A 15639-nucleotide genomic window follows, 5' to 3' on the forward strand; every position below is an offset into this window, starting at 1 on the left:
TGAACAGGACCCCCATGGTGTGGTGGAGGGCTGGATGAACAGTAGACGGTGGAGGGGTGCCCGTGGAGGGGTGGTTGAACAGGACCCCGTGGTGTGGAGGGCTGGATGAACGGTAGACGGTGGAGGGGTGCCCGTGGAGGGGTGGTTGAACAGTAGCCGTCATAGCCTAGTGTAAGTTGCTTGCTTATTTATTTCCCTATTGTCTTGTTTATTTGTTTGCTTGTAGTCAGTGCAGTTCTTTTTTTGCGGTTTGCTAGTGGCTGCAATAACCTATCTTTTAAAACTAGGCCACAATAACCATGGGCTAATATTTACTGTAGTGACACTAGGCCTCCTACGGGCCATAGAAATAGTGGGCCTTCTACGGGCCATATAAACAGTAGGCCTTCTACGGGCCGTAGAAACAATGGGCCTTCTACGGGCCATATCATCAATGGGCCTTATACGGGCCGTATGATCGATTAGCCAAACATGGGCCAAACAGACCGCATTCTGGCCGTAAACGGGCTAGAGTTGGAATCGTCCGTTCATGGGCCAACCATAACGGCCCGTCGTTAATAGGACGTATTTGATGACGCTATGAAAACGGCCCAACGTATTAACGGACCACAAACGGGCCGACTGTAACCACGGGCTGAATTTGGCCCACAAGCAGAAAATGACAGTAACGGGCCGTAAGTAAAAGAATGCTGGAAAATAGCCCAAGAATAAATGGGCTTTGAGAAGGCCGAAAGATAACATGGGCTGGAAACGGCCCAATGGAATAATGGGCCATTAATGGGTATAAAGTGATACACTGTTTTTTGTGGGCCAGTTTCACCACGGGCCGTTAATGGGTGTAAAGTGATACACTGTTCATTACGGGCCAGTTTCACCACGAGCTGTTAATAGGCCAAGAGTTACATAGGGCCTCATATGGGCCGAAAGACGTCATGGGCCATACATGAGCCAGAAGTGAAAACAGGCTAGAATCATATTGGATGGCCCAGATGACGCTACTGGGCCTAATTCGAATAGGGCGTAACGGGCCTTGGGTTAGCGGGTTGTAAATGGGCTACATGCGAACAGGCCGTTAACAGGCTTTCCATGGGCCGGCTCGCCACCTTTTGGCCAAGTCAAATGGGCCGGCCTTTTCACAAGAATGGGCCTTTGTTGGCCCGTGCCACGTGTCGACGTATCATAGGCGCCTTCTGTCCAATGAGTGGATGGCATCTGTCCCAGCGATGAGCCGACACGTGTTTCCTCTAGCCAATGATGATTTTACACGTGGAAAATCCCCATTGGTCGGGGCTGTTAATGGGTTATCGGATCCAAAACCCGACCCGATAGCTTAACGGCGTTCCGTTATGGTGGATGCCGCGTGTTGGTCACCCTTGACGAAAGCACTTCTGTGACACGCGATTTATCGTCATGGAAGTGGACACTTCTGTGATGATAATTTTGGTAATGTCATGAAACACTTCTACGACATCACATGTATGGCTATCTTGATTCTGTCATAAAATTGCCATGGATGTACATGCATGACAAAAAACGCGACCTACTGTGACAAACACGTATCATCACGGAAGTGTATTTTTTTGTAGTGTTACCTTGCTGTTTTTATATTTTCAGATTACAAAAACCTTTATCTACCATCCATATACCACTTGTATCACCATCTCTTCGCCGAACTAGTGCACCTATACAAATAACCATTGTATTGGGTGTGTTGGGGACACAAGAGACTCTTTGTTATTTGGTTGCAGGGTTGCTTGAGAGAGACCATCTTCATCCTATGCCTCCTACGGATTGATAAACCTTAGGTCATCCAATTGAGGGAAATTTGCTACTGTTCCACAAACCTCTGCACTTGGAGGCCCAACAACGTCTACAAGAAGAAGGTTCTGTAGTAGACATCAAGCTCTTTTCTGGCGCGGTTGCCGGGGAGGTGGGTGCTTGAAGGTATATCTTTAGATCTTGCAATCGAGTCTTTTAGTTTCTTGTTTTATCACTAGTTTAGTTTATAAAAGAAAACTACAAAAATATGGAATTGACTTTGCCTCATACGCTTCATCTTTTTAATATCTTTCGTGAGTATGATGGAAAGGAAAATTGTGCCAAAGTATTAGAAGAAGAATGCATTAAAATGTTTGGCACTAAATCTTTGAATGATGAGCATGATTGCAATGTTGTTAGTATGAACTCCTTTAATATCCGTAGTACTAATGATGATTGCAGTAGTTATGATGAAAATGTCTCCTATAAACTTGTCAATTTTTGTGGCGTGCATTGGGTTTGCAAGTACACACCAAATAGGGAAGATAGATATTGCAAGAGGCATAAGCATTTAGAAACTAAATTGTTGCAAGAAAGGCTAGATGTTTGTGCTGAAAGTTTAAATTTTCTTGGCCATACTTGTGAACTTTGCAATGAACGGGGTCATCTAACTATCCGATGCAAATTGTTTCATGATCTAATCGTGTCCAAAAAATTGTGATGACTTGATTCCTCTTGCACATTATAATGAACTTAGTTTGCTTATGGGTTACGAAGAAATGAAACGTATAACTAAGCATCTTCCATAATTTGCCCGTTATAAACTTCTTGATTTTGATCTAGAAGAAATTTATATGTATTGTGCGGTGAGTTGCATTGAAAATCCTTATATTGCCAATTACATAAAGAAAAGAAAACAAATAGAAGATGAAGAGAATACTAATGAAAGGGAAGAGACTTCCCAATATCCTCCTATTATTTCTTTTGATGAATCAGGTAACGAGGAGGAGCCCTCTATTCAACCAATCTCATTAATAAGGAGCTCCAAAAATAGGATTGAACCCACACATGATGTGGTGAACAAGAAGAAAAGAAAAAGGAAGAAAGGTAAAAAGATATCTCTCCCAAATAACGTTGCTCCTATTATTGTTGTGCCTCATGAAAATGAACCAAAAATAATTGTGGAAGATGATGCACTTGATGATGATCTCGTTATGCCTATTGCTTGTTCTAATGATTATGATTGGGAAGATAATGATACTCCTTATGATCTTGAAAATCTTTTTGGCACTTGCTTGGAAGAATATGATAATTGCTATACTATTGGTGCCATACATACTATTAATGATCAGAGTGATTATGTTTATGATATGAAAAGGCCCAAGCTTGGGGATGCTATGTTTGATGAAGATGATTTTTTGAGAATATATTTGCTGCAATTAATGTTTGTCCCAAGCTTGGGGATGCTACGTTTAGTGAACATGATATTTTTAGTCTCCCAAGTTTTGATATGCAAATTTATAATGATGATAGCATGCCTCCTACTTATGATTATTATAATATTTATGAAAGTGGATTTGGAGAGGTCATGGCTTTATTTAGTGATGTATCCACTATTTCGGAAGAGGTTTCAATTGATTATGATGAGAACAAAGTTGCTACTTATGATGATTATTGTGATGAAACTTATGCTATAAAAAGTAGTGAAGATTATATTTATAAAACTTTTCATGATTATGATTACCCTTTTTCTGAACATTACTCTTTTAATGTGGAAACAATTTATAGTATTCGAGTCTCTTATGATACTCCCACTATTCCGAATGAGAAGAATTTTGCTTATGTGGAGAGTAATAATTTTTTTATGCTTGTAGATCATGAATAGAATGCTTTATGTGATGGTTATATTGTTGAATTCATTCATGATGCTACTGAAATTTATTATGAGGGAGTAATATATGCTTGTAGGAGTTGCAATAATATCACGTTTCCTCTCTATGTGCTTAAAGTTTTGAAGTTATGCTTGTTTTGCCTTCCTATGCTAGTTGATTATTGTTCCCACAAGTTGTTTTCTCACAAAATACCTATGCATAGGAAGTGGGTTAGACTTAAATGTGCTAGTCATATTCTTCATGATGCTCTCTTTATGTTTCAGTTCTTATCTTTTATGTGAGCATCATTGAAATCATCATGCCTGGCTAGGGGCGTTAAACGATAGCGCTTGTTGGGAGGCAACCCAATTTTATTTTTGTTCCTTGATTTTTGCTCCTGTTTAGTAATAAATAATTTATATAGCCTCTGTTTTGGTTGTGTTTTTTGTGTTTAATTAGTGTTTGTGCCAAGTAGAACCTTTGGGAAGACTTGGGGAAAGTCTTTGCGATCATGCTGTAAAAAAACAGAAACTTTAGCGCCCACGAGAATTGCTGCCATTTTTTATTGGAGAGTGATATTTAGTTAATTCTTTTTTCAGATGATTAATAGATAAATTCCTCACGTCCAGAAATTTATTTTAGAATTTTTGGGTTCCAGAAGTTTGCGTTAGTTACAGAATACTACAGACTGTTCTGTTTTTGACAGATTCTGTTTTTCGTGTGTTGTTTGCTTATTTTAATGAATCTATGGCTAGTACAAGAGTTTATAAACCATAGAGAAGTTGGAATACAGTAGGTTTAAAACCAATATAAATAAAGAATGAGTTCATTACAGTACCTTGAAGTGATTTTTTGTTTTCTTTCGCTAACGGAGCTTATGAGTTTTCTGTTAAGTTTTGTGTTGTGAAGTTTTCAAGTTTTGCGTAAAGATTCGATGGACTATGGAACAAGGAATGGCAAGAGCCTAAGCTTGGGGATGCCCAAGTCACCCCAAGGTAATATTCAAGAACAACCAAAAGCCTAAGCTTGGGGATGCCCTGGAAGGCATCCCCTCTTTCGTCTTCGTTCATCGGTAACTCTACTTGGAGCTATATTTTTATTCACCACACGATATGTGTTTTGCTTGGAGCGTCATTTTATTTTCTTTATTTTTGCTTGCTGTTTGAATAAAATACCAAGATCTTAAATTCTTAAATGTTAGAGAGTCTTCACATAGTTGTATAATTATTCGACTACTCATTTATCTTCTATATCTTTTGGAGTAGTTTGTCATTTGCTCTAGTGCTTCACTTATATCTTTTTAGAGCACGGCGATGGTTTTATTTTGAAGAAATAGATAAATTCTCATGATTCACTTATATTATTTTGAGAGTCTTTAGAACAGCATGGTAGTTTGCTTTGGTTATGAAACTAGTCCTAATATGATGGGCATCCAAGAGAGATATAATAAAAACTTTCATATAGAGTTCATTGAATGCTAAGAGAAGTTTGATACTTGATAATTGTTTTGAGATATGGAGATGGTGATATTAGAGTTGTGCTAGTTGAGTAGTTGTGAATTTGAGAAAGGCTTGTGTTGAAGTTTGTGATTCCCGTAGCATGCACGTATGGTGAACCATTATGTTAAGAAGTCAGAGCATGATGTATTTATTGATTGTCCACCTTATGAGTGGCGGTCGGGGATGAGCGATGGTCTTTTCCTACCAATCTATCCCCCTAGGAGCATGCGCGTAGTACTTTGTTTCGATAACTAATAGATTTTTGCAATAAGTATGTGAGTTCTTTATGACTAATGTTGAGTCCATGGATTATACGCACTCTCACCCTTCCACCATTGCTAGCCTCTCTAATACCTCACACCTTTAGCCGGTATCATAAACCCACCATATACCTTCCTCAAAACAGCCACCATACCTACCTATTATGGCATTTCCGTAGCCATTCCGAGATATATTGCCATGCAACTTTCCACCGTTCCTTTCATTATGACACGCTCCATCATTGTCATATTGCTAGCATGATCATGTAGTTGACATTGTATTTGTGGCAAAGCCACCGTTCATAATTATTTTATATAAGTCACTCATGCATCATTGCTATCCCAGTACACCGCCACAAGCATTCATATAGAGTCATACTTTGTTCTAGTATCGAGTTGTAATCTTTGAGTTGTAAATTAATAGAAGTGTGACGATCATCATTAATAGAGCATTGTCCCAAATAAAAAAAGGGCCAAAAAGACCAAAAAGGGCCAAATAAAAATATATAAAAAGGAACAATGCTACTATCCTTTTTTTCACACTTGTGCTTCAAAGTAGCACCATGATCTTCATGATTGAGAGTCTCCTATGTTATCACTTTCATATACTAGTGGGAATTTTTCATTATAGAACTTGGCTTGTATATTCCAATGATGGGCTTCCTCAAATTTCCGTAGGTCTTCGTGAGCAATCAAGTTGGATGCACACCCACTTAGTTTTTTCGTGAGTAGATGAGAATACAAGATAAAGGCTTACACTCGCCACAAGATACAACATCAATACAACAGTTCATCAATACATAGCAATCACCATACAGATAAGCAGGATCCAACTACGAATGAAATCAAACAAAAGAAGAAGAACGACATCCACCCTGCTAATCGCAGGCTCTCGACCTGGATCCTATTTCCCTTGATCGAAGAAGGAGAAATCCAAACAAGCGAGCATCACACTCGCGTCAGACCATCACGTTACCTATACCTGCAACTGTTGTTGTAGTAATCTGTGAGCCACAAAGGACTCAACAATCCCACTACCATGGGTATCAAGACTAGCAAAGCTTAATGGGTATGGAAAGGATAACTGGTGAGGTTGCAGCAGTGTAATATCCCAAATTTTCAATTTGGAATGTTACACATAGATCATTCTTGCATATCATATTTTATTGCATTTCGTCTCGCGATCCTTGAAATCCTAAGCAACTCAAGGACCCTCGGATAGAGTTGGGGATTTCCCAGATTTCATATTTGATTTTTATCAAATATTGAAACAAGGACTTTTGGTTTTAATTATTTTTCTCTCTGAAAATATTTCATATTAAAATATATGAGAGGAGATAATATGACTTCTCCAAAATAAATGAAATATTGGTGGAAAAATATTAAAATCAATTTTTGCTTTGATTTGGATTTTTATTGCAATTTTGTTTGCATTAGAAAAGTTACACATTTTCAAAATTGCATTTTAGGGCCAAGAAAATGTTCATCTCGTTCTAAATATTTTATTTGCACCGAGAAAATTTGTTTTGCCATTTTTACAATTTTATTTTATTTTCTAGGATTTTTCTGAGTTTCGGCATAATTTAAAGAAAATGCGCCAAGGTCTAGCTGGGCCGCAGCCCAGCGCCGGCCCACCTCCCCGCGCCGCCGTCTCCTAGCGGGAGACCGCGCCGCCGCCGCCGCCTTAGACTCCGTTACCGCGCCGTGCCCCCTTCCCCAAGGCACCACCCCCCTCCTTATATACCCACTCCGCCCCGCCACCACCACCACCACCACCCGCCGCCCGCAGCCCCGCCCGCGTCGCGCTGCCTCGCCACTACCGCGCCGCCTCGCCGTGCCGCCCTGCCGCTGCTGCCGTGCTGTCTCGCCGCTGCCGCGCCTCGCCCTGCCGTCGCCGCCGCATCTTGCCGGACCGACGAGGTAGCCGCCGGTTTTTTAAAAGAAAACCGATCCGGTTTTTTTACAGAAAACCCTAGTCGTTCTTTTCGGTTCGCCGGTTTTTCCATTTTTTCTTTTTAGCGAACGTTCATTCGGACGTTCGTTTTAACGAACGGTTTTCGTCCGTTAGTTACACATAACGAACACTCGTTCGTTAGCCTGTTCCTCAGTTTCTTTTTATCGGATTATTCCGCGATTATTTCTGATCGCGATTTCTGATCCGATTTTTGTTCTAGTTTATCTTTTCGCTCATTAGTCGGAATCAGGTGATTCAAACGCCTAGATCTTTGTCTCGAGACCCTCTTTCCGCTTAACCAACTTGCACAAGTTTTTGCTACTGTAAAATTTGACCTAGGTCCAGATTAGTAAACGGATCTTGTTTCTATGCATTAGTTCCAACCCCCAAACATTGCATGGTTAGGATGTCATTAACATGTGGGTTGGGAAGTAGTTGATGAGGCAGAACCTATTACCCTGTTACATTCAAACCCTTGGGAGTTAGTTCTACATGTTGCTTATATTGCTATGCTATGCTCGTAGATGTGGTTTGGGTGAGTGAAAGCCATGACAGATGTGAGATTGTTAATTAACGGTTCAACTTAAGGTGGCAACTTAAATACACATCTGGGTGGATTGAGGCACCTGGAGTACCCAGTGTTGCCTCTATTTTTTGGAAATCCCGGAGTACCCGTGTGATCTTCCTATGGACCGCCACCTAGGCTCAAAGGGAACTGAGATGATTCATGCTAGAAACTTACGTGTGCAGCCACAAGCTATTATGGGCTCTAGCATAGTTGAGTAACTCACGTGAAGCTCTTGAAGAGGTGGATCAGCAGGTAGTTGAATTGTAGGTTTGGTATGGTCTGCTCGGAGTAAAGAGTTAATGTTTCTGAAAGACTATGTCTCGGTCATCCGTTTCTCAAACACCATGTAGTGCGAGAAAATCAACGGAGGCGATCGAGTCTTGTGGGGAAAAGTGCGCAAACCTCTGCAGAGTGTACAAACTAATCATGGTTAGCCGTGTCCCCTGTTATGGACAAATCCTGAGTATTTAGTACTTGGAGTATCTTAAGTATCTCATCACTATAAATTAATATTGTTGGGTTGATAATTACTTTAATTGGGATTGAGTTGGAGGAACCTTCTCAATGATGTTTCAGCTACCATGATAGTTAAATAAAATCCATTCCTTTGTGGTAGGGGAAAATTGGCTTTTCGCAAAACCATAACCCTAGAGCTTTCCACCAGCCAAATGTGCATGTAGTGATAGCATTATTCTGTTCTTGCTCTAGTGTTATTTTGCCAGCATATTCCATGTGCTGACCCGTTTCGGGCTGCAACGTATTATGTTGCAGACTTTTCAAACGAAGAGTAAGGTTCGTTAGGTCGTTGTCGTGCAGCTCATCTATGCCGTTGGAGTTGATGGACTCACTTTATCTTCCAAGCCTTCCGTTGTTATCGTATTAGATGGCCTTAAGCCATATTAATAAGTTTTCTTTGGAGACATTTGATGTAATAAGTGTGTGATTGCTACTCTGTTATAAATCCTCGAGTACTTTGTGTGTCAGCATTACCGATTCAAGGATGACACTGAAGCACGGAGACTTGACCGTTTGAGGTCGGGTCGCTACAAGATGGTATCAGAGCACACGCTGAGTGTAGGACACGACCACTAAGCTACAGCCATGGATCACTATTATCTTCTCATTCTGACTCCTCTCCATTTTCTACTCTTTAGGATGGCGGATGGAAGGAACAAGTTCGCACAACCGGAGGAAGAATCACCTTTTGGACGACACCTGATGGAAGTCACTAGGTACCTGAACATAGGAATACCAAGCTTCACCGGGACCAACAACGCCACCTTACCAGAAGTGGAGCGATGGATGATTCAAGTTCAAGTTCTAGGAAGAACCTTCACGCCCGTCACTAAACCTGGAGTCTAGGAAAGAGTATGGCAGCTCACATCACCATGGGTCGCATTGGAGAAGTTTATCAAAAGGAGCTTAAAGACACTATCTACCAGATTTGTGGGCGCCGAGATGAGCAATGGGAGATGATCAGCACCAGGAAGGATAGATCAATTGCAGCTTTCATCCAGGAACTAAACCAGCACATTCGACGCCAGGAGAATCAGATGTGCGCAGGCATGATAGATCTGAAGAAGGCAATGACTAGGATCATGGAACTGGAGGAAGAACTCAAGGCTACACGTGAAGATTATGAGGAGGAAATCGTCGTACTAGTGGAGAAGAATGACGACCTGATTAAGAAGATCGGAATATTCATGGGAGACCCCACACCAGTAGAAGAAGACGAAGAACCCAAGGAGATTCGCCCAGAGGACTACATCATCATCGATGACACCGACTCTGACCTGAGCGATGATGACTTTGAAGACGAAGCTGGAGCAGATATCATGGAGTCTGCAACCAAGGAATATTTTTAGTAGACCACGATATCAGTAGTAGTATTCCACCATGTAAATAGAGTAGTTCGAGCACTTTTGCGATAGTTAGACCGATTGTATGACTTGATTGATTGATTGAGTGAAATGTTTGTGTTTGCCTCATGTGCATATGGGTAGTGCTTTCTCATTAGACCTCATTCTATTCTAATCTCTCCCCTCTAAACCCATCAGATGCCTCCGAGACGTGACCCTGGATTTGCATTCCCACGGGAGCTCACTTAGTTGATTCAGCAGCAGAATACCCTGATGCAGTTGTTAGTTCAGAACCAAGGCAACAACAACAACAATCCACCACCACCAGTTGACAACTTAGCCCGTTTTCTGAGGTTGCAGCCGCCGGTGTTTTCCAGTAGCACCGAGCCTATAGTAGCAGATGATTGGCTCCGCAAGATTGGAAGGGAGTTAACCACTGCAGGATGTACTAATGTTGAGAAGGTGCGTTTGGCCGCACATCAGTTGGATGGACCAACAGCATCATGGTGGGAGAATTACACTGTCACCTACCCTATAGCCATGGTGACATGGGACCAATTTCAGCAAGCCTTTCGTACAGCCCATGTCTCAACTGGAGCCATGAATTTGAAGAAGCGTGAGTTTCGCAACTTACTCCAGGGGAACCGTACTGTGGCTCAATACGCGGATGAGTTTAGCAAGTTATCTCGCTATGCCACTGATGATGTGGCCACAGATGCCGCAAAGCAGGAGAACTTTATGGAAGGGCTGAATGATGAGATGAGTATGCAGTTGATGGTGGCAACATTCACCAACTACCAGGAGTTGGTAGATAAGGCTCTTATGATTGAAGGGAAGCAGCAGCAGATTGAGAGCCATAAGAGGAAGTATGGACAAGTGAGGTATAACTCAGGAGCTCAACAGAAGCCTCGCCTAACCCCGAACTCATGAGGACTTGTCCATAACCATGGAGGCCACACCCATAATGGAGGGAGTAACCATAATCATACTGGCCCTAGGAATGGGAATGGGATTGGAGCAAGCAATAATCAGAACCGCCCCAATCCAGCCACACCCACCAAGAGAGACCCAAGCCATGTTACTTGTTTCAAGTGTGGGAAGACTGGACACTATGCCACGGAGTGCCCTGAAGGGAAGAATGGAAACGGAAATGGGAGCGCTGGGAAGAAGCCCAATCCATTCAACAAAGGACAAGTGAACCACATTAACGTGGAGTAGGTTGAAGAGCAGCCAGACGCGGTTATAGGTAAGTTTTTGGTCAAGTCATTTACCGCTCTTGTTCTTTTTTATACTGGTGCATCGCATTCATACATATCAAGGGAATTCGTGGATAAGTTTAAACTACCAACCCAAACCCTTAGGACCCCTCTATTAGTATGTTCACCTGGAGCAGAGTATATGGCTAGTCGATGGTGTGACAAGATACCATTAACCATTGGTAGCCATGTTTTTCTGTCTGACCTAATTATCTTGGAGTCACAAGGATTTGATGTGATATTAGGAATGGACTGGATGTCAAGGTACGGAGGAAACATTGACTGTGTTAGTAAGTCAATTTGTCTCATCACCCCGGAGGGAAAAAGGATCAAGTATATATCTAGGCATGCGCCACGAAGTAGCCAAGTAAATACCCTCATGGGAGTTGTTCAGGAGGAAGTGCCTGTAGTAAAAGATTACCCGGATGTTTTCCCAGAGGAGTTGCCAGGCATGCCACCGGACCGAGATATCGAGTTTTTGATAGAGCTATTGCCAGGCACAGGGCCAATATCCAAGAGACCCTATAGGATGCCCGCGAATGATCTGTAGGAGATTAAGAAACATATCAAGGAGTTATTGGAGAAAGGTTACATTCGACGGAGTTCATCACCATGAGGAGCCCCAGTGCTTTTGGTCGAGAAGAAGGATAAGTCCCTAAGAATCGTTGTTGATTATCGGGCATTGAATGAAGTGACGATCAAGAACAAGTACCCTTTGCCGATGATCAATTATATGTTTGACCAGCTGCAAGGAGCTAAGGTGTTTTCGAAGATCGATCTGCGATCGGGATACCATCAGTTGAAGATACAAGAGAAGGATATACCAAAGACAACATTCACCACACGGTACGGGTTATACGAATATACGGTCATGTCGTTTCGACTGACTAACGCCCCTGCCTATTTCATGAGCATGATGAACAAGGTGTTCATGGAATATTTGGATAAGTTTGTTGTGGTGTTCATTGATGATATCATGGTATATTCGAAGAATGAAGAGGAACACAAGGAGCATTTGTGATTAGTTCTCGAGAAACTCAGGGAACATCAGTTATATGCCAAGTTCAGCAAATGTGAGTTTTGGTTGAAGGAAGTCGGATTCCTTGGACATGTTATATCAGGAGAAGGTATAGCAGTAGACCCCACCAAGGTTCAGTCAGTCACTGAATGGTTGGCACACACTTCACTTAGCGAGATCCGCAGTTTTCTTGGACTCACAGGATACTACCATAGATTCATTGAGAATTTTTCAAAGACTGCAAAGCCCATGACAGAATTATTGAAGAAGGATACCAAGTTTAAATGGATGAAAGATTGCGAGGCAAGTTTCCAGGAGCTGAAGAAACGTTTGACTACAGCCCAGTGCTGATACTGCCAGATATACGTAAGGAGTTCCAAGTATATTGCGACGCCTCTTGCTTAGGACTTGGAAGTGTGCTTATGTAGGATAGAAGAGTTGTTTCGTATGCCTCACGAAAACTAAAACCACACGAGTTAAATTATGCCACGCATGATTTGGAGCTAGCAACCGTAGTGCATGCATTGAAGACTTGGAGAATTACCTTATTGGAAATCATTGTGATGTGTACACGGATCATAAGAGTTTGAAGTACATTTTCACCCAGAAGGAGCTGAACCTTAGGCAGAGAAGATGGTTGGAGCTCGTAAAGGATTATGACATGAAGCTTCATTATCATCTAGGAAAAGCCAATGTCGTAGCAGATGCGTTGAGCCGGAAGAGTTATGCTAATACCCTAATAAGAACGGGATTGCCGAAGGAGTTAGCAGGGGATCTCTGGGAACTTCGATTGGAGATTGTTCCTAGAAGTTTTGTTGCAACAATGGAGGTGCAGTCTACATTGTTGGGAAATATTTGAGAAGCTCAGAAGGATGACAAAGAGATTGCCGAGATAAAGAAGAAAATGAGCGAAGGAAAGGTCAATGGTTTTCGTGAGGATGAACACGACACCTTATGGTTTGAGGACCGTGTTTATGTGCCCAATAACACAGAAATCAGGAAATTAATACTTCAGGAGGCTCATGACTCACCATACTCGATACACCCCGGAAACACCAAGATGTATTTGGATTTGAAGGAACGTTTCTGGTGGACATGGATGAAGAAGGATATCGCCGAGTATGTGGCCGTATATGATGTATGTCAGAGAATGAAGGCAGAGCATCAAAAGCCAGCAAGATTGTTACAGCCTATGTTGATACCCGAATGGAAGTGGGATAAACTTGGCATGGATTTTATCACCGGATTACCCAGGACCAAATCGGGATATGATTCTATATGGGTAGTAGTTGACCGTTTGACCAAAGTGGCACACTTTATCCCCGTGAAAACAACTTATACTAGTGCAAAGTTGGCCAAGATATATATGACCAGGATCGTATGTCTGCATGGAGTTCCGAGGACCATCGTATCGGATAGAGGAACGCAGTTTACTTCAAAGTTTTGGCATCAGCTGCACCAGACTCTGGGAACCAGATTGGAGTTCAGTATAGCATTCCACCCGTAGACGGATGGACAGACCGAGAGAGTCAATCAGATTCTGGAGGACATGTTGAGAGCCTGTGCGCTCGATTATGGATCTAGTTGGGATGACAATCTGCCTTACGCAGAGTTCTCATACAACAACAGTTACCAAGCCAGTTTGAAGATGGCACCGTTCGAAGCCCTGTATGGACGAAGGTGCAGAACACCATTGATGTGGGATGAAGTCGGAGACCGACAGTTGTTTGGACCAGACTTGATCAAAGAGTCTGAGGAGAAGGTTAAACTTATCCGGGATAGACTGAAGATAGCTCAATCCAGACAGAAGAGTTATGCAGATTCGAAATGCAAGGAGGTAACCTATGAAATTGGAGACCGAGTCTATCTGCGGGTATCGCCTTTGCGAGGAGTGAAACATTTTGGAGTTAAGGGAAAGTTAGCCCCGAGATTTGTAGGACCATATCGTGTTTTGGAACAGATGGGAGAAGTTGCCTACAAGTTGGAGGAACCTTCTTAATGATGTTTCAACTACCATGATAGTTAAATAAAATCTATTCGTTTGTTGTAGGGAAAAATTGGCTTTTCGCAAAACTATAACCCTAGAGATTTCCACCAGCCAAATATGCATGTAGTGATAGCATTATTCTGTTCTTGCTCTACTGTGTTATTTTGCCAGCATATTCCCTGTGCTGACCCGTTTCGGGCTGCAACGTATTATGTTGCAGACTTTTCAGACGAAGAGTAAGGTTCGTTAGGTCGTTGTCGTGCAGCTCAGCTATGTCACTGGAGTTGATGGACTCACTTTATCGTCCAAGCCTTCCGTTGTTATCGTATTAGATGGCCTTAAGCCATATTTATTGTAATAAGTTCTCTTTGGAGACATTCGATGTAATAAGTGTTTGATTGCTACTCTGTTTTAAATCCTCGAGTACTGTGTGTGTCAGTATTACCGATCCAGGGATGACACTGAAGCACAGAGACTTGACCGTTTGAGGTTGGGTCGCTTTGGAGTTACCTAAAGGACTGGCAGGAGTTCACGATGTGTTTCACGTTTCCCAGTTGAAGAAGTGCCATGCTGAGATGGCCAACATACCACTAAGGGATACCGTACCCTTGGAGGCGATTCAGTTGGACAATGACTTGACTTATGAGGAGAAGCCAGTCAAGATTTTGGAGTTTGCCAGTCGAGTCACCTGCAGCAAGGTCATGAAGTTTTGCAAAGTTCAGTGGAGTCACCATACCAAGGACGAAGCCACATGGGAACGAGAGGATGATCTTCGCAAGGACCACCCACACCTATTTTCTAGCCAACCCGAATCTCGAGGGCGAGATTCATCTTAAGGGGGGGTAGGTTTGTAACATCCCAAATTTTCAATTTGGAATGTTATACATAGATCATTCTTGCATATCATATTTTATTGCATTTCCTCTCGCGATCCTCGAAATCCTAAGCAACTCAAGGACCCTCGGATAGAGTTGGGGATTTCCTAGATTTCATATTTGATTTTTATTAAATATTGAAACAAGGACTTTTGGTTTTAATTATTTTTCTCTCCTAAAATATTTCATATTAAAATATATGAGAGGAGATAATATGACTTCTCCAAAATAAATGAAATATTGGTGGAAAATATTAAAATCAATTTTTGCTTTGATTTGGATTTTTATTGCAATTTTGTTTGCATTAGAAAAATTGCACTTTTCAAAATTCCATTTTAGGGCCAAGAAAATGTTCATCTCGTTCTAAATATTTTATTTAGACAGAGAAAATTTGTTTTGGCATTTTTAGAATTTTATTTTATTTTCTAGGATTTTTCTGAGTTTCGGCGGAATTTTTTTTAAAAAAAAATGCGCCAAGGCCTAGCTGGGCCGAAGCCCAGCGCCGGCCCACCTCCCCCCGCCGTCGTCTCCTAGCGAGAGACCCCGCCGCCGCCGCCGAACAGGAGTCCGGCTCGGACTCCGTTGTTGCGCCGTGCCCCTCACCCAAGGCACCACCCCCTCCTTATATACCCACCCGCCCCGCCACCACCGCCACCACCACCCGCCGCCTGCGGCCCCGCCCGTGCCGCGCCACCTCGCCGCTGCTGCGCCGCCTCGCCGCGCTGCCCTGCTGC

Source organism: Triticum dicoccoides, chromosome 5A (genome assembly GCF_002162155.2).
Source record: "Triticum dicoccoides isolate Atlit2015 ecotype Zavitan chromosome 5A, WEW_v2.0, whole genome shotgun sequence".
Classification (NCBI taxonomy): domain Eukaryota; kingdom Viridiplantae; phylum Streptophyta; class Magnoliopsida; order Poales; family Poaceae; genus Triticum; species Triticum dicoccoides.